We start from the raw sequence: 20,761 nt of genomic DNA, 5'->3' as shown, positions 1-20,761 counted from the left end.
AAATTCGTCCGAGATAACGTAGCCGGTAGTGGCGATGGTCTGTTTTGTTTGCCCCGCAAGATGGCGGCTGGGGGGAGTTCCCCGGAATGCCGTGACGTCAGTGAAAACTATCTATACTGTCTGAGTACATGAAGGAATATTTAGGCTTTAAAGGCTACCAGGTCAAAATAATGGCATGAACACTAACTAATAAAAAACAAACCTACCTAACCTATGCAAAGTAAAAGGAGAACCAAAGTTCTGGAATGTTTCCTTTCTTCCTTATTTGCCAAATTATGGATTTATATCAAGACAGTGTCAACTTCCTACATTATTTTTTCCCATACACATATAAAATTAAGTTATTTATATTTGTCCAGGTAATGGGTATGTGTAGCAGGCAGAGAAAAGCAGATATAGCTGAATTCTTAGAAAATAATCAAACTCATGAATATTTTATACACTTTCTACAACCCCAAAGTTGGAACAGTATGTTGAAATTGAAATTAAAACTAAAAACAATGATTTGTAAATAATATTTGACTTGTATTGCACTGAAAACAATACAATAGAATATTATTTGATGCTTTTCCTCATTATTATTATTTTTTTCAAAATAGACATTTCAATTTTGATTCTTGCAACACATTAAAAAAATAGGGACAATAAAGCATTTACCACTTTATAATGTTGCCATTCCTTCTCACAACACTTAAACAATGTTTAGGGACTGAAGACACCAAGTGATGAAATGTTTCAGATGTTATTTTGTCACATTCTTCCTGGAAACAGGTCTTAAGGTGTGTAACAGTATGGGGTTGTTGTCATATTCTTTGTTTCAAAATTCGCCACACATTCTCTATTGGGGACAGAGGGGACACACTCTCTTTACCACAGCCACACCTTTGTAATGTGTGCACAATATGGTTATGCATTGTCTGTTGAAATCTCCCTGGAAAAGATGTCATCTTGAAGGCAGTATACACTACCGTTCAAAAGTTTGGGGTCACCCAGACAATTTTGTGTTTTCCATGAAAAGTCACACTTTTATTTACCACCATAAGTTGTAAAATGAATAGAAAATATAGTCAAGACATTTTTCTGCCCATTTTGAGCATTTAATCGACCCCACAAATGTGATGCTCCAGAAACTCAATCTGCTCAAAGGAAGGTCAGTTTTATAGCTTCTCTAAAGAGCTCAACTGTTTTCAGCTGTGCTAACATGATTGTACAAGGGTTTTCTAATCATCCATTAGCCTTCTGAGGCAATGAGCAAACACATTGTACCATTAGAACACTGGAGTGAGAGTTGCTGGAAATGGGCCTCTATACACCTATGTAGATATTGCACCAAAAACCAGGCATTTAGTAGAATTTAGCTAGAATAGTCATTTACCACATTAGCAATGTATAGAGTGTATTTCTGATTAGTTTAAAGTGATCTTCATTGAAAAGAACGGTGCTTTTCTTTCAAAAATAAGGAAATTTCATAGTGACCCCAAACTTTTGAACGGTAGTGTATGTTATTCCAAAATCTCAGTGTACTGTTCTACATTATTGCTGCCATCACAGAAGTGTAAGTTAGCTTTGCCAAGGGCACTGACACAACATTATTCCAAGGCAGACCCTGGCTTCTTGAAATACAGGAATGGATGTATCTTAACAAATGAAATGAAGTTCACCAGACAAAACATGAAATATCTTGGGTTCATTCTGTCTGCAATGAAATACAAGTCAAAGTAAATTTAGAAATCACTGCTTTCTTTTTTTATTTGCATTTTCCAAAGCATCCTGACCTTTTCTGAGTTGGGAAAGTACTTTTCTGCATTAATGCTGCCATCACAGAAGTGGAAGTTACTTTTGCCAAGGGCACTGACACAACCCCATATCATGACAGACCCTGGTTTTTGAACTTGTTTCTGGTAACAGTCTGGATGGTCCTTTTTATCTTTGGTCCAGAGCAAACAGCATCCATTTCTTCCAAAAAAAGACCTGGAATGCTGATGCGTATGACCACAATCCACATTTCCACTGTGTGATGGTCCATCCCAGATGCCTCCAAACTCAGAGAAGTCAACAGCACTTCTGGAAACAGTTAACATCCAGTATTGTGCAAAAGTCTAATGCTGCTTTTCCACTACAAACGCGGCTGAGTCGGGCTGAGCCGTGCCGTGCTGAGTTGGGCTGAGTCGAGCTGAGCGGGGCTGTTGGAGTTGCATTTCGACTACAACCGCGCTGAACCGTGCTGGCTGGAAGTGGGTGGACACATTGGGTGGAGTTAGCGAAAGTGGGTGGATGTCATGTGATGTCGTTAGGCGGCGCAAACAGTGACATCAGTGATCTTTTAAGCGGTAGTCTCACGACCCGGATAGTAAACAATAAACATGGAGGACATGGAGTCGTTAGTGTTGCTGGTCTTGGTGCTGTGGCTTGTTGTCACCGACAACGCCAACAGATACTGGCAAGAGCGTATAGATGAGGCGAGGCGCATAAGGCTTCAGAAATTCTCGTAATTCGTAATTCTTCTTCTTCCGGGTTTACGGTGTTTACAGATCCCATTGTGCTCGCGGGGCGTGTGTGGGCATGTGAGGACACTCCTCCTCACCAATCAGTGCACAGGGGAGTGTCTGCTCACGCCCCCAGCCTCACTCGGCTCGGTTTGGCTCGCTTCAGCTCTACTCCAAAACGGTGCGAGTTTTAGGGGCTAAGCACGGCTGAAGCGAGCCGAGTCATGCTGTTCTTTGGTAGTCGAAACGCGAGCCGTGTCGGGCTGAAGTGAGCTGAAGCGAGCTGAAGTGAGCTGAAAAAGGGTAGTGGAAAAGGGCCATAAGGTACCCTATTTTTTTTCATACAAACTTTGTTATTGATTTCTATTTTATGATGTCTACATTATCGAGTCAATACAAAAACCTTTTAGAGTTCCAAACGTTTGTTTTCCGGCACAAAATTAAATGTTACAGAAAAAAAGTTTGTATCCGAGCAGCATATTACATAAAAGAGCACTTTTCAGGTTAAAAAAAAAAAAAAAAACATAATGAAGGCTACTGAGTTTTGGTGCAAAATGAAGAAGCGAGTATAACAAAGTGTCCAGAAGAACTGTGGCTGGTTCTGCAAGATGCTCAGTAAAACCTACAGATCATTTCCGCATAAAACTACACTCATTTTACCGGTACCTAAGATTACTATTTTTTTTTAAAGCAAAGGGTCATCTCACACCACATATTGACTTTGTTTCATTTATTATGGCTTACTGCTGTTTGTAGTGTTTTTTTATGTTGAAATATTTCATTTCATTAATTTTTAAGACATGTTTGGTCTACAGCATTTCTTTCCATGTGCCTAAGATTTTTGCACAGTACTATAAGTTTTCATTTTTGCACAGTAAAGTTCAACTGGTATTAGTGAATGTAACAATATTATTGTGCTAGACAAAGGTTTTCCAAAGTAACCCTGAGCCCATGTAATTCTATCAGCTATAGATGAATAACAGTTCTTGATGCAGTACCGTCTGAGAGATTGGAGATCACAGGTGTTCAGTTTAGGCTTGTGCCCTTGCCCTTTATGCACTGAAATTCCTCCAGATTCCTTGAATCATTGAATGATATTATGCATCATGGAGGATGAAATATCCAAATCTCTTTGTGTCTTTCTTTGAGGAACATTGTTTTTAAACATTTCCATTATTTTCTCACACTTTTGTTGACAAACTAGAGATCCTCAGCCCATTTTTACTCTTCAAAGACTGGGCCTTTCCTGGATACTGATTTTGTGCCCAACTCCACCTCTCGCCAAAAGTCAGCTGGGATTGGATCCAGCTTCCCCCATGACCATGATGGATAAGCAAATGAATGGATATGTAGAGAGTCCATTGAGGGAAAAAAACAGTGTGAATTTATCATGCTTTGGAAATGTAAATATATTTCAAACATAATTTTGGGTAAAACTGACAATTTCCACCTCTATTTGACTGTTTCATTTAAACCTTGAGTATCTATGGTTCTATACATTGCATAATAATCATTCATGGCTAAAATTAAAGAAGACATCTACTGAAGTAATTTAATGAGTTTTATTATATTTGTTTTAGATTCAATTTCACAGCAGCAAAAGTAAATATATGTCATAAAAATCATAAGCGCCTATTATTTTTCTTTTCTTTTTTGCAGTGTGGAACTGGGTTTTGAGAGGTCTAGCAAACTAAAAATCAAATTTTCTGAAGCAACAACAACTTGACAGTATCCATCCATCCATCCATCCATCCATTATCTGTAGCCACTTATCCTGTTCTACAGGGTCACAGGCAAGCTGGAGCCTATCCCAGCTGACTATGGGCAAGAGGCGGGGTACACCCTGGACAAGTTGCCACGTTATCGCAGGGCCAACAGAGAGACAAACAACCCTTCACACTCACATTCACACCTATGGTCAATTTAGAGCCACCAATTAACCTAACCTGCATGTCTTTGGACTGTGGGGGAAACCAGAGCACCCAGAGGAAACCCACACAGACACTGGGAGAACATGCAAACTCCACACAGAAAGGCCCTCACTGGCCCCTGGGCTCAAACCCAGGACCTTCTTGCTGTGAGGTGACAGTGACTGTGAGGTGACTACACCACCGTGCCGCCTAACTTGACAGTATATCTACAAATTTAAAAGGAGATAGGCAAAGGTTTACAAGAGTTACATAGCAGTCTTCATCTGGTATCTTTAGATATTTCCCAGTGTCTCATAACTTATACAAAACCTATCCAATATCACCAAACACAAAACAAAATATATGTCACTACATATGAAGTGTGCATGGTTTTTTCTTATCTTCTGTCTGACAGCAAGGCATTCTGAATTAATTTCAGGTTAATATATTGTATTTTCTTGTGGGAGTCTAAACAATGTTCCATAACCTCTCCAAAAATCTACCCAAAAATCTGTCTAAATCAATATGCAGGGTGTTTCAAAACATTTGATATCATTTCACAATCTAATAACTTTGCCAATTCTCTATCAATTGACCTAAAATTTTAGCAGCATGTGTGGAAACAGGTCAAAATTTTATGTTTAATGTTTTTTTATTTTTATCTTTTTAGGTATAGAAATGCCATTCACTGGAAAAGAAAAGGTGTTTTGTGTGTTAGAGTACGCTCGAACACAGCCTAACAAGAATGCAGCGTGCATTTATTAGAGAATTCTCTAAAAATGCACCAACTGCAATGCAGATTTGGACATGGCACAAAAAAAGTTCAAAGAGGAAGGCTGTCTGTGCAGGGCAGAAGAATCTGGATGACCACCAGGATCTGGCACACATATTGAAAATTTGTGAAATCGTTCATGGAATCCACATACCTTTGAATTTCTCATTCAAATCTTGAGGAATATATTTTATATTGCTCAACACTAAGCCTGTTCAGTTTCATTTGCCTAGACTATGTAGTTTCTGGGATAGTTACATCTCAAATAATATCAAATTTTTTGAAACACCCTGTATAGAAACACTACAGTCTTTTAGCAGTACATTTTTATTTATGTTATTGTAGTTTTGACATTTACAGAGGAATTGCACTTAGCTTGAGGCATCTTGTCCTTGGTTTTGTTCCAGTGGCCTTAGTCTTTGATTAAAAAAAAGTCCACATCAGAGCTCCGTTAGCTAGAACAATTACAAATCCTTTCTTGGAATGTGCTGTTATGACCTCCTATGGCATGGATGAGATGTTGGATTTCAAGAAGCAAAAAAGAAAACTGAACTCCAAAAACAAGAATTATTTAAAACTATGCCCAAAATAAATTAGTGTGCCTAATTGTCCTTGGCTTTATGCCAAGGACAATTGGCATAAAGCCATTTGTGCGAAGCACATCTTGTTGGGAATAATCCACAGAGGCACATCACAAGCCTCACACTTTGCAATGCACTTTCTTCTCCCCTTGTTGGCTTTGCGAGTGGAATCAGTAGTGACCTCACACACTGGTGCAGGGTAGCATGGAAATGTCCTTACCTCTTGCTCCAGTGGCAGAGAAGCAATGGCTGCCCCATCAGCTGCCTCTCTGGAGCTGCGTGTCTGTTTCTTCCTGACTTCAGCCAACTGTTCACACAATGGGGGAAGCCATAACTTAATGGTTAGAGAAGCTGCTTTGGGACCAAAAAGTCACCAGTTCAAGTCCCTGGACCAGCAGGAATACCTGAACCCCCAACTGCTCCCTAGTCTGCTCTGGGCATGATGTACATCGCTCTGGATAAGAGTATCTGCTAAATGCCTGTAATGTAATGTGACACCATCCTGAAGTTCTTCTGGTTGAGAGGCTTATGATTCTTTGCCTCTGCCATTTCATTGTGGATGAAGAAACTGTTCACCACTGCAATGTCAGCAAAGTGCAGAAACAGTTTCATGTTCCACCAGCCTATCTTGTGGTCAGTGGAGAAGTACTTGATGAGGGCATCTGAGAGGTCCACCCTTATGTATTTGTACTCCTTGACTAGATCAGGCACAGGAAACAACCTCTTGTGCCAGGTTACCTCAGGGTTTCGGACACATCACTGTACAGACTCCCCACTGTTGGCTTTGTGGATAGTGGAGCACATGGTGCGATCACACGTCCTTTCATTTCACATACAGCAGGGGGCCCTCACAGATCCAGCACATTCCACCTTGAGCAGCTTTTTGGCTAGCACATTCTCCATTATGCATAGAAATCCCACATGGTTCTCACAGATGGTCCCATAGGCTCTGAAGCACATCTGGTAGAGATGGTTAAAAAGCATTTTGCTTGTATAGAAGTTATCGACATACACATGGTACTCTGTGCCAAGATAGGGCATTTTGAAGAAGCTGACAACAACATCAAACAAGGAATATAATGTGTTGGGGTGAATAATAACTAAATAATATTGTAGAAAACATGTGGCTTTGATTATAAAGGCATGTTTTTATAAAAAATAATTTGTGTGATCACTATAAGTTCAAGAAGACAATGCTCATATGCTCCGTGAAATGGAGATGCATGTTGTGCTATTATGTGAGTACACACACAAAAAAAACCCAACTCCTATGATGTCATCAGTTTAACTACCCAGTCTTGTCCTTTTGTTCTTTGGATAGAAAATTAATAAGCATTTTGGCAACAATAACATTTAAATGGATGATTAGTTTGATAAGGCATGAAAATTATGCAAACAGCAGAGTGCATATGAGGTTTTTCTTTTTATTGTTTTCTAGTGAACTGTAGTACACAGGTGTATGAAATTAGGTGTGTGTGTGTGTGTGTGTGTGTGTGTGTGTGTGTGTGTGTGTGTGTGTGTGTGTGTGTGTGCATAACAGAATTAGTGCTTATAATGCTGGCACACTGGTTATTTTCATGTGTGGTTTATTTTTGTTATAATAAATGAACTGAGATGTAATCATTTCAGGATTGCCAGCAGACCCCCCATGGAGGGCTTCTGCATCAAGAGGTTTTATTTTCACTCTACACAAGATAGCAATCAAGAATTTTATAGTGTTATTGTTGTATACCATGCCATTGTGCTCTTGGCATGTCATTACATCACCCACCTGCTGCCATTCTGTCTACATTCATCATGGTCATTCTGCCTGTTTTTTCTTAATACCAGTTTAGGTCTTCCTGCAGTTTGGTACCCTCCTCCTTGCTCATGACATACCCTAAAAAGACGCTTACTGTTTTCAGAAAATGCTCATTTCTCTGCATTGCTGAAAATTATGTTCTTCAAGAGTCTCTGAAGGACTTTCATGACATGGATAATGTGTTTTAAGGGGGTCGGAACATCTAAAGATGGGGTTTATATCGGCAATGACAAATGTGTTACGTGCAGGAATAGAGGGGCATTGACTAGACCATATGATATGACTAACTACTCATAGTGTCTAGATGTGACATTAAATGTTGCCTTCCACTCCATCCATCCATTATCTGTAGCCACTTATCCTGTCCTACAAGGGTGCAGACAAGCTGGAGACTATCCCAGCTGACTATGGGCAAGAGGCAGGGTACATCCTGGACAAGTTGCCAGGTCATCACAGAGCTGACACATAGACACAGACAACCATTCACACTCACATTCACACCTACGGTCAATTTAGAGCCACCAATTAACCTAACTTGCATGCCTTTGGACTGTGGGGGAAACTGGAGCACCCAGAGGAAATCCATGCAGACACAGGGAGAGCATGCTAACTTCACACAGAAAGGCCATCATCAGCTGGTGGGCTCAAACCCAGGACCTTCTTGCTGCGAGGCGACAGCGCTAACCACTACACCGGCTACCTTTTGGTCCCAAAGCTGCTTCTCTAACAATTTGGCCACAGCTTCCCCATTCATCCATAGAATGCTCTTTATAATGCTTGATGAAACTTCTTACATTCATGTTAGAGGCAAAAAAAAAAAAAATCAGGTATGATATACAGGCATATGCAAGTGCAGGTTTCACATTTATGAAAACCAGCACAGCATGCAAAACCAGAGGAATCAGTCAGTTTTCAAAATTTCCAACCCATTTTCCAACTCATAAAAAAAGGTTGCAATCATACTTTTTAGTATTTACTTCCTGCTTTAATACTTCCAGGTCTAGTTTTGATAATCAGTTAATTAATTGAATTTGTGTGTGTTAAACCCAGAACATTAAATTGTGCTATCCATCAACATATCAGCAGCTGCGAAATACTGTTTCCCACTTATTCAGGACACCATATTGCTCTTCTCAGCTGAGATGGGTTATAAGACATAATAAAACAATGGCTGCACAAATCGCTTATGTTTGTTTCAATTTGTATTACTACGATGAAACACCAAATAATTCCAGCTGTTTCAAGACTCAGTGTCGGGGAAAAAGACTTTTGAATGCAGTGGCCTGTTTGCTTATTTCAGAGCCTCTATCAGATACTGATTTGTAAACTAGTCATGGGTTTGCTCTCTCCTCTTGTGCGTTTGTCTTTTACATGATTCTGCCTATTAGTGCTTAGTCACTGGGGGCATATCTGAAAATGGTATTACTCTCGTCACCACAAGTAAAATGTGTAATCCTACAAAGGTTTGTTTTGGAGATGAATGAGCAACTGTAATGACAGATTTATTTTTTATGTATTGATCATAGTTTGAAAAATTGCTATTTCAGATTTAATATATACATTTTTAGGCCAAAAGTTTACATACACCTAGGCTAAAATATTGAAGTTTTCACACATTTCATTTTACCTTATACTTCTTTTGGTAGGGTAGTCTAGTCCCCAGAGGGGAATCGTCAGGTCCTTCTAGCCCTTCAGAGAAAGCCCAAACATATCAGCATTTCAAATTTTAGATTTAATTTCTTTCATTCTTTCATAATTTCATTGTAATTACTCTCTTCTAATTCAGCCTTATTTTCTATCAAATTTACTTCAGAAATGAAAGGGTTACTGTCCTGAAAACATTAAAATTGAGTTATCCAATGACATTTTTTTTATTTGTTGTCTCTAGGCTGAGACGGGTTGGCTCACTCATTGGTTAGGACTTCATTGCTGGGACAGGAGGCCATGGCAGTGTACAGGTATGTTTATGTAGGAAGTGACAGATGAGTTAACCAATCAGATTTTGATTGATAGTGGGAGGGACCAAAAATTTATCACCCTCGGTGATAAATGCTAGCTTAACCACAAGTCGGCGCCATCAGCGGAGCAATGAATGTCGCTTTTCCACTACCAACGCGGCTGAGTTGGGCTGAGCCGTGCCGTGCTGAGTTGGGCTGAGTCGAGCTGAGCGGGGCTGTTGGAGTTGCATTTCGACTACAACCGCGCTGAACCGTGCTGGCTGGAAGTGGGTGGACACATTGGGTGGAGTTAGCGAAAGTGGGTGGACGTCACGTGATGTCGTTAGGCGGCGCAAACAGTGACATCAGTGAGCTTTTAAGCGGTAGTCTCACGACCCAGATAGTAAACAATAAACCTGGAGGACATGGAGTCGTTAGTGTTGCTGGTCTTGGTGCTGTGGCTTGCTGTCACCGACAATGCGAACAGATACTGGCAAGAGCGTATAGATGAGGCGAGGCGCATAAGGCTTCAGAAATTCTCGTAATTCGTAATTCTTCTTCTTCCGGGTTTACAGTGTTTACAGATCCCAGCGTGCTCGCGGGGCGTGTGTGGGCATGTGAGGACACTCCTCCTCACCAATCAGTGCACAGGGGAGTGTCTCCTCACACCCCTAGCCCCACTCGGCTCGGTTGGGCTTGCTTCAGCCCCACTCCAAAACGGTGCGAGTTTTGGGTGCTAAGCAGGGCTGAAGCGAGCTGAGTCGTGCTGCTCTGAGATAGTTGAAACGCGAGCCGTGTCGGGCTGAAGTGAGCTGAAGCGAGCTGAAGTGAGCTGAAAAAGGGTAGTGGAAAAGGGCCAGAAGTCACCTTCCAGCCAGTGTAGAGTTTATTAGTAATGTTAGCAAATGCTAACAAAGCAGTCAAGCCAGTGCTATTGAGAGCAAGTTGCACAGGCTAACGACTGAGAAATTAAGATTTCTGCCTCCAGACTCTTCTTCCACACTGCACGCTCGCTACAGTATTTTTTCCCTCAGTCTCAAGTATTCAATTCCCTGTGTAATTTACTTCATTACTTTTAAAATCAACATCGACAGCTATACACAATGGAGCAACTTGGCAGCCTGCTGCTAATCCCTTGCAAAATCCTTTGCCCTGTTGCTTTTTTGGTGTGTCTGGCTACGTTTTGGCTGAGCTGAAGTACCATCTTTAATAGTAATGGTTTGCCATTGCTAGCCCCACACTAAATGATCATTGGACCTGTTTTGGGTCTGATTCGCTCCTTCTGATAATTGCGGGGGCATTCCAGATTCAATGCTGCTTGGAACTGATTAACTGACCAAATAATACTGTAGTGTGAGGGGTTTACAGACATAATTTTAAGGTCACTGTCTTGATCAGAGCTATTCCAGTTTCAAATCTTATTGTATTTTGTTTTTCTTTGGTGCAAACCCATGCAAAACCTAGTACACACACACAAGTGCAACCAGTTTTGTTTTGTTCCAAAGTCATGTTTGTTCACATGAGCTTTGGTGAGATCCCAAGTCCCTGGAAAAGCCCACCTCCCCTGCCCCAACTCCACCAATAAGGAGCAACAAACACCCTCCCCTAAGGAAAATGCCTATGTAATTGGCATTGCTTTTTTGTCTATTTATTGTGTTTCTTTTTGTATTATTTTGTTCTTATGAGTCTATTTTATTCCCTGTTCCTTGCATTTTGCACTGCCAGTACCGCGAGCTACTAAAATGTGTTTTGTTGTTTCTAAAACAATGACAATAAAGTTATCTATCTATCTATCTATCTATCTATCTATCTATCTATCTATCTATCTATCTATCTATCTATCTAAAGGAATTGGAAGCATCAGGTACCAAAGTTTGTACATCCATCACTCAGAGAGTCCTACATTGCCATGGCCTGAAAGGCTGTTGCACGATCAATCTTGGCCCTACACCAAGATAGACATAAAAAAAATGCCAGAATGAAGTTTGCAGGTGATCACCAACATTTTATAAGTTGTATTCAGTCATGTGACTTTTGCATGCTAGTTTACTTCCAGTGAATGAAGTGGTGGTCAAGCAAATCAATTTGGCTGCTGTTATGCAAAGAGCTAGTGAAACCGTCTGACTATTTTCGCAGTATAGAGGCCAGTGCATGGTCAAGATACCTTCAGAAAGTTGCTCTTTGCAATGGGCTAGATCCTTACATGCTATCAAAGAAGGATTTTTTCTTATGATTTGGAAAATTAGCCATCTGTTGAGTTCCCTGACATCTCAAATTACCTGGTGCTCCAGACATTGTTGCGCATGGACCAACAGATGAAAACCTGGAAGAGCACCGAGGTGTGCAACTTTTTATATGTGGCTGGGTTAAAGATCTGGGAATCATGACACTACAAGATGAATCCTGTATTGTTTATGCCCATGTAAATAGGCATTTTTAGGCTTTTTGTTCACGTCTTTGCGATGGTTGCTTGGACACTACAAGTTTTAGTATCGGGTGTAAACAAACCACAGCTGCTCGATTCTCAATCCTCCCTGTTCTTCTCTTCCAGGTAAATCATTCACAAAGATGCACAGAAACCCCTTTAAAGACCTGGGTATTGGTGAAACAGGACGGAGAAGTTATCATGGCTCACTGTAACTGCATGGCCAGGGAAGCAGTTTCATGCTGTTAACTCATGAGCTCTGCTTTTGTGTTTATGTGGATCATCTCAATTATCTTATCTATCTAGTTCGGTGTAGGAGCCCAATCTACATCATCGTCCTTGTAAAGATGGCTAGGACATCCTGATAAGTAAAGTGAAAACATACATGCTAGTTTGCAATATGGTGAACACAATCAAACAGTACACAAAAATACATTTGAGGATTTAAGCATCTCCTGAACTTCAAAACATCATGAAATAATGGAAAATGGTGAGAAAAGTCATTTGCAAACCCAAACGAAATAAATCAGAGGAATTTATAAACCTTTCACGAAGTGATCACTGCAAACTCAAGTGTTCTTCAACTGTGCTCCCTTCAAGAGCCACCTTTCTCATCATCTTTTGGTAAAATCCTTTGCCCTTTTACCCTTTATCACGTCATGGGGAACCCGGAATAAACTTTTATCAGTTTCATGGTTTGTTTAATTTGAGCAGCCCAAAACAATGCAAACATAGAGCATTTTAGTGACTAGCAAGTCACCCCAGTGATAGTAACACTTTGTGAACAGTGAGCTTAACTGACCACCACTTCATGGCTTGTATATCTAATGAGGCAGATGTGATAACAGATGCAACCCACCTATAGGAGAGTTCTCTGGTCAAATGAAACAAAAAAAAAATTGAATTGTTCAGCCATAAACATCAGTGCTATGTAAGGAGGAAAAAAGATGACGCTTTTTAATCCAAAGAAGACTATGAACCATGGGGAAGGAAGCATCATGTTGTGGGGATGTTTGGCTGGATAAACAAATGATGCACTTCAGAAAATTGATGGCATCATGCAGAAAGAGTATTATCTGGAAATACTGAAACAAACACCTCAAGATATCAGCCAGAAAGTTCTAATTTGTTTAGCAACTGGGCCTTCCAGCAGGACAGTGATACTTTCAAGCAGACATTCAAAGTTGTAACAAATTGGCTTAAAGAGTGGAGTGAGAGGAAATGGCTACCACAAAGCACTGATCTGAATATCATAGAACATTTGTCAGCTGAACTAAAAAAACATGTCCAAGCAAGGAGATACACAAACCTGACTGAGTTACATCATTTCTGTCAGGACCCACATTTAACCCACTGAAAAACTGTAAATAAAAACTGTAATAAATGTCATTTAGCTGTCATTTTCTCCTCTCTAGGAGTTAGGAGATACCCTAGAAGAATAGTAGCAGCAACGACAACAACAGCAACAAAAACAGCAACAACTACTACAACAACAGCAGCAACAACTTCAGCAACAGCAAGAACAGTAGCAACAACAATAGCAATAAAAACAGCAACAACTATAACAACATCAGCAACAACAACAACAGCAGCAACAACTACATGAATAACAGCAGCAACAACAGCAGCAGTAACAACTCCATCAACATCTGCAGCAACAGCATCAACAACAACAGCAGCAACTACATCAACAAGATGGTGCTCAACAAAACTGGAGTTTTAGTTGCTCTGTTATTTTACTACATTTTGTATATTCTGCTAGCCAGAGGGCACTCAGCACTCTATCATTCAGATACAGAACATACAGGAGACTACGAATGTGAGTGTGAATGGTTGTTTGTGTCTATGTGTCAGCCCTGCGATGACCTCGAGACTTGTCCAAGGTGTACCCCGCCTCTCACCCATCATCAGCTGGGATAGGCTCCAGCTTGCCTGCGACCCTGTAGAACAAGCGGCTACAGATAATGGATGGATGGATGGATGGATGGATGGATGGATGGACGGACAGGAGACTACCAGTTGAACTTTATAGTGCTCAAATTATGCAAAAACTTTGCTTTTGGGCATAGAATCCTGCTGGACACTCTATTATCACCCACCATTAGGATCCCCACTGGCAGCTGTGCCATAGGGATAACTACTTGTGCATCAAGAACATCCATTTTATACTACAGAAGGGTCAAGGCAGATGGCCTCATTATATCAATGTGTTTATTGGTGGCTGGGGATGTTCATCCCTGCCCAGGATCTACCATGCGCCAAGGAAAGTTCTCCTGTGTAGTGTGCCAGAAGGCAGTGCGGTCTAACAGCAAGGCAGTTGACTGTGACGTGGAGAGTGGGTTCACATCAAATGTTGTGGTATGCCAACAGCTCAATATAGCAATCTTATGGAAATTGGTGGCCCCTTTCCATTCATTTGGACAAAGTGTGTCTTTGACCTACTACCTGGCTCAGAAAGTGGGACAGATATTGTGGACAAAGGTCAAGAAACAAACCATGTGATATTTCCATCAAACATGGATGATTCCCTTTGAGTGTTTTGACAGCAAGGGCCTACACTTCCTACACTTGAATGCATGTAATGTATTGCCCAAACCGTCTGAACTCTAGTTAATAGCATCACAGACAAAAGCAGCTGTTATTGCTGTGACTGAAACATGATTGGATTCCTCGATGACTGACTCAGAGATTGAACTATCTGGTTATTTGGCTGTAAGAAAAGACAGAAACAGAGGAGGTGGCATCTGTCTTTATATAAAGAATACTATTGCCTTCAATCCTTGTCCAGATCTTGCCCATGAGTTGTGATGGGTTGAGTTGCTTTTTCCGAGGTCAAAACCAATCCTGACTGGTGTGTGTTATAGGCCTCCAAATAAAAATAACTTTTATGAACTTCTTGAAAATGTCATTGCACAGTGCAACAAAGTGATTTTAATACCAATGTATTGCAAAAAGGTGACAAAGGTTTGATGACTGGATTTAGGAACTTTTGCAGGATGTTTGATTTATTTCAGTTTATCACCAAACCCACCAGGGTGACTGATAAGAGTGAATTGTGTATTGACCTTATTTTGGCTTCAGACAGGGAATGGATAGTTCAGTCTGGCATCATCAATATCGGTATAAGTGACCATTATATGACTTTCTGTACGTGCAAAGTTTCTAAAGGGACTTTTGGAAAACATAATGCTGTAAAAATATGATCTTTGAGGAACTACAACACTGAAACTTTTCAAGCAAAATTACATGAGGTTGATTGGTCAGAAGTGATTGTCAATAATAATACTGAGCATGTTTGGGCCTCCTTTAAATCTCTTTTTGCCAGAGTTGTAAATGATGTTGCTCCAGTTAAAGAAGTGAGAATTAAACAGAGAACTGAACCATGGATGACTTCAGATATTTTGGATTCTATCAGGAATCAGGGCTAGGGATCGGGCTCTGATTAAATTTAGAAAGCATAAAAACCAAAATGACTACAAGACTTTTTGTATACTTAGAAATAAAATACAGAACCCAGTGAGGATGGCCAAAAATAATTTCTATACAGTTAAAATAGAAGAGCACAAAAATAACCTGTATATGCAATGGAAGACTCTTAAAAGTTTGGGCACTGGGAAAAAAAGGAGAATCCAGTCCTGTAACTCTGAATATTGGTGATGATTTGTGTTTCGATAGTGCAAAGGTTGTGGACAAATTCAACAAATTTTTCACAACTGTAGCATCTGATTTGGTTAAAAAATTACCCAAGATTCCAAATGCGGGGTTCAAGGAATCAATTCAATATTTATATGCGTCTAAAGGTGCAGTGCAGGATAGCTTCTAATTTTCGCTAGTGGGGGAGGATACTGTTTTAAAAAATCCTCTCAGGTATCAGTACAGATAAAGCGACAGGTCTAGATGAGTTGCCTGCCCAATTTTTAAGGGATGGATTTTCCCAGATTGTCAATCCACTGACTCATGTCATCAACTTATCTATTCATCATGGTGAAATTTCTCTGGAGCTTAAAATGGCAAGGGTTGTACCTCTACACAAAAAGAATAGTAAAACTGAGGTAGACAACTATAGACCAGTTTCCATCCTTTCTGTAGTGTCAAGGGTTCTAGAGAGAGTCATTTATAATCAGCTATATGTATATCTCCAACAAAATAATTTGTTATATGACTATCAATCTGCCCCGTGGTCGGCGAGGGCCTTTCTGTGCAGAGTTTGCATGTTCTCCTCGTGTCCGCGTGGGTTTCCTCTGGGTGCTCCGGTTTCCCCCACAGTCCAAAGACATGCAGGTTAGGTTAACTGGTGACTCTAAATTGACCGTAGGTGTGAATGTGGGTGTGAATGGTTGTCTGTGTCTATGTATCAGCCCTGTGATGACCTGGCGACTTGTCCAGGGTGTACCCCGCCTTTCGCCCGTAGTCAGCTGGGATAGGCTCCAGCTTGCCTGCGACCCTGTAGAACAGGATAAAGCAGCTAGAGATAATGAGATGAGATGAGACTATCAATCTGGTTTTAGACCATCTTTCTCTGCTAATACTTGTCTTATCCACCTGACTGATTATATTGGGAAGCAGATGGACTCAGGAAATTACACTGGAATGGTCTTATAGGATTTGCAAAAGGCCTTTGACACTGTCGATCATCGGATCTTACTAATGAAACTGCAAGCTATTGGTCTGAATGATGCATCTATTAAGTGGTTTCTGTCATATTTGACAGGCCAGTCTCAGATAATCAGTATCAATGATGTTCATTCTACTCCTAGAGATATTGTTTATGGGGTTCCACAGGGTTTGATTTTGGGGCCCCTGCTTTTCTTGACCTATGTTAATGACATGCAGAGAGCTGTGTCTTGTAAGCTTTAGTTGTATGCTGACGATTCAGCTTTATTAGTTTCAGGCAGATCAGTGGCGTACATTGAAAATCAATTGAGTGGGAAGTTGGAAAACATTAATGAATGGTCGGTTCTCAGTAAACTTTCATTGCATCTTGGCAAAACTGAATTGATTTTGTTTGGCACCAAGAGAAAGATTAGTAAAAGGTCTCAACTAAACATTACGTGTAATGGAGCTGAAATAGTGGCCAAAGACTCTGTCAACTACTTGAGGTGTGCCCTGGACCAAATTCTTAATGGAGAAATTACGAGCAAGAAAATTGTACAGCTTGTGAATTCTCATTTAAAATTCCTCTACAGACAAACATGCTTTCTCAGTCAAAGTGTACAGTGCACTTTAGCTACAGCTTTAGTGCAGTGTAACTTTGACTATGCCTCCTCCTTCTGTTTTTTTGGCTTGACCAGGAAGTCAAAACACAGCCTTCAGATTTGTCAAAATAAGCTGATATGCTTCATCTTTGCCTTGGATCCATGAGCACACCTCTCTGTATTTGACGTCAGAAAGGTTGGGCTGAGTAAAGGGTATGGTATTCTGGTGTTACTCATCGGTTTAAAGTCTTGAATGGCCTTTCACATTCATACTTGCACCATGACATAACTAGAGTGACAGATATCCATATTCATTACACTAGGTTTGGTCGATACTCTCTGGCAATACCCAAGTCTAGCAGCCATGGTCAAAAAAAACTTTTGTGTTTAATGCCATTAAGTCATGGAATGATCTACCAAACAGCATTCGGTCAGTCCAGTCTCTCTCTAGTTTAAAGAACAAATAATAATAATAATAATAATAATAATAATAATAATATAGTGCCTTTCTCAAAACCCAAGGTCGCTTTTCTTCTTCTTCTTCTTCTTCTTCTTTTGGCTGCTCCCGATTAGGGGTCGCCACAGCGGATCTTTCATCTCCATTGCTCCCTGTCTTCCGCATCATTCTCTGCCACACCTGCCACTTTCATGTCCTCTCTCACCACATCCATGTATCTCCTCTTTGGCCTTCCTCATTTTTGTTTGCCTGGCAGCTCCATCCTCAACCTTCTCCTTCCAACATGCTCTGCTTCTCTTCTCAGGAAGTGCCCATACCATCTCAGTCTCATCTCTCTTAGCTTAATTCCCAAGCTCTCCACATGTGCTGTCCCTCTGATGTACTTGTTCCTTATCCTGTCCAACCTTGTCACTCCCATCACAAACCATAACATCCTCAACTCCGCCACCTCCAACTTTGCCTCCTGTCTCTTCGTTAAGGGTACGGTCTCCAATTCATACATCACAGCTGGTCTCACTACTCTCTTATACATCTTATCTTTCACTTTTGCTGGGACTTTCCTATCACAAATGACTCCTGAAATCCTTTTCCAACTGCTCCACCCCGCCTGCACTCTCTTTCTCACCTCACAATCGCAGCCCCCATTTTCCTGCACAGGTGACCCCAGGTATATTATAGGAAAAAAAAGTCCACCAAATAAAGGTCAGGATGTCATTCCAATGGTGTAGCAGCCACAGTCCCACCAAAAGGCAGACAAAAACAAGTCCCACACTGCCTGCACAGTCGCCACGATGCCGCCGGGCAACACCACCCGGAACACCATGCCATGGATCCACAAAGCAAGCACAGACGCACTGCCACACCGAGTGCTGGTATGTTCCAAACCGCCTGCACAGCCACCGCGATGCCACAGAGCAACAACGCTCGGAACATCACGCTAAGCACAAAAGCACCGCTGCACAGAGTGCTGGACAACCACAATATTAAAATGAGCAATGAGCTCACTGCAATCCATAGCTAGGAGCACAGGCATCACCCACAGCAAACCAAGGCCTGGAGGGAGCCGACGCCCAAAACTGGGTCCAGAGCTACACCACAACCGGCAGACAAAAACACTAAAAAAAAAAACCTACACAAACACAAAAAAGAAGAACAAAAGAGAAAATAAAATAAAAATAAAAATACAAAGCTCTGGTGAGAAGCGGCAGCCAGTATGTGCACGGTGTACTCTCAACCGGAAACAGAAATGAAAAAAAAAGAGACAAAGTAATCAGGCATTTATTTAACTGCCTTCAGACAGTGAAGAGTGGGCAGTTTTAAATTATTCTAGTCAGTTTAATATAACTGGTCTGCGGTTAGGGTTAGTCTTTTGCTTGGTCTGTGATAGGCTTTCTGATGTGATCCTTCTGTGGTGCTCAACTACATGGTGTTACTCTTGGATGCATTATAATACTACCGTATCTTGCCTTTTATATCCATGTTTAGCTAGCAAATTTTTTTTTTTGGTGCTGTTAACTTTTTTTTTATTATTCTACTTAGTGCCATTTGTAAAAACTGAGTATTGATAATACACTTAATTCCATTATTAAACAGTGAACATAGCACTATCCTGAAACTTTTCTTAGGACAACAATGAAAATAAGTGTTTTACAGTTTGTTTCGCTTGCCTTGATTTTAGTTTCATGTATTTAGTTCAATTGTACATTGCTGTACAATTTTATTGTCCTACCTGCATGTAATTTCACCTTAATAAATCTATCTATCTATCTATCTATCTATCTATCTATCTATCTATCTATCTATCTATCTATCTATCTATCTATTTGTCTTATTCATTATGCATATGCATAAGCTTTTTGCCTGAACTGTATTGAAAATGAGAAGGAAAAATAATGAAACACAAAGAAAAAATAACATTTTGAAAATGATCTATCAGCAGCAGGCTGAGCTGGAAAAACAACATGCTGACATTACTGATATAATCTGTTCATTACTCTTAATCCCAGCACCTATTGTGCATTGCAGACACAACATTGGGAATCCAGTATCCACCTTCACTGACATGGCTTGCCACTGGTGTCACATAATGATTTGATTTATTAAGATTATCCTGTTAGACTTGAAAATGGCACCACAAAAATCAATATAACCTTTTCAGTTTATTTAATTTGTAAAACAGGAAAGACAGCAGGTAAAATGGCTTCCATGTGGTATATGGAGTGTTGTAATGAAATGATAAATGGTGCAGACAGAATAATGATAAAGATAGCTCTGACTGAAGCAATCACCCCTAACAATTTTCCATCAAAATATAAGCAAAACTGTAATACAAGATTTTAGATTGTTAAAAGAAAAAAAAGTTTATGGAAAAAAATTATATATATATATATATATATATATATATATATATATATATATATATATATATATATAAAATGTGTGTGTGTGTGTGTGTGTGTGTGTGTGTGTGTGTGTGTGTGAGAAAACCTAGCATACTTGATAATATAAGTAGATAAATAATACCAATCTACAAAAAAAAAAATTCCAGATGCTATATGCCAAGGGAATGTTCAGGGGTTCGATGATACAACACTGAATAAAGTCTTAAACTCAAGTCATCATTATACTGTAAGAGAGTAAAGGGGTTATGCATGCTGAAGCATTTGTTCCTGATCATAATTGTACTGAATCCAAAGCCTATCCTGGAAACTATGGGCTCAAGGCAGAGATACACCCTGGACTGGGATGCCAGTCCACTGCAGGGCATCACACACATGCAGTAGTGGCTTAGTGGTTAGGGCTCTCGATGAATGATAAGAAGGTCAAGGGTCTGAATCCCGTTACTGCCAAGCTGCTCAGCTCAATTGTAAGTCACTTTGGACAAAGGCATCTTCCAAGTAAGTAAATGTACACACTTTTACACACACATTCACACATCAAGTGACATTTAATAGTATAGAATCTACCTTCAGGCAGGGGGATCGGAGGATACTGGAGAACCCAAATGAAACTCACATGAACATGGAGAACATGGAAAACTCCTCACATGAATACAAACCAAGGACCTTGGAGCTGTGAAGCATCGGTGCTACATACTGTGCCAGTCTACCACCTTGGTGCAGAAGCTTTTGCTCTAGTAAGCAGTTCTGCTACAGGCTTATGTACTGACTGAAGGTAAACCAAAGATGAGAGTGTTG

The sequence above is a fragment of the Neoarius graeffei genome, chromosome 7, assembly GCF_027579695.1.
Source record: "Neoarius graeffei isolate fNeoGra1 chromosome 7, fNeoGra1.pri, whole genome shotgun sequence".
NCBI lineage: Eukaryota > Metazoa > Chordata > Actinopteri > Siluriformes > Ariidae > Neoarius > Neoarius graeffei.
Note: the sequence above shows the minus strand (reverse complement) of the source record.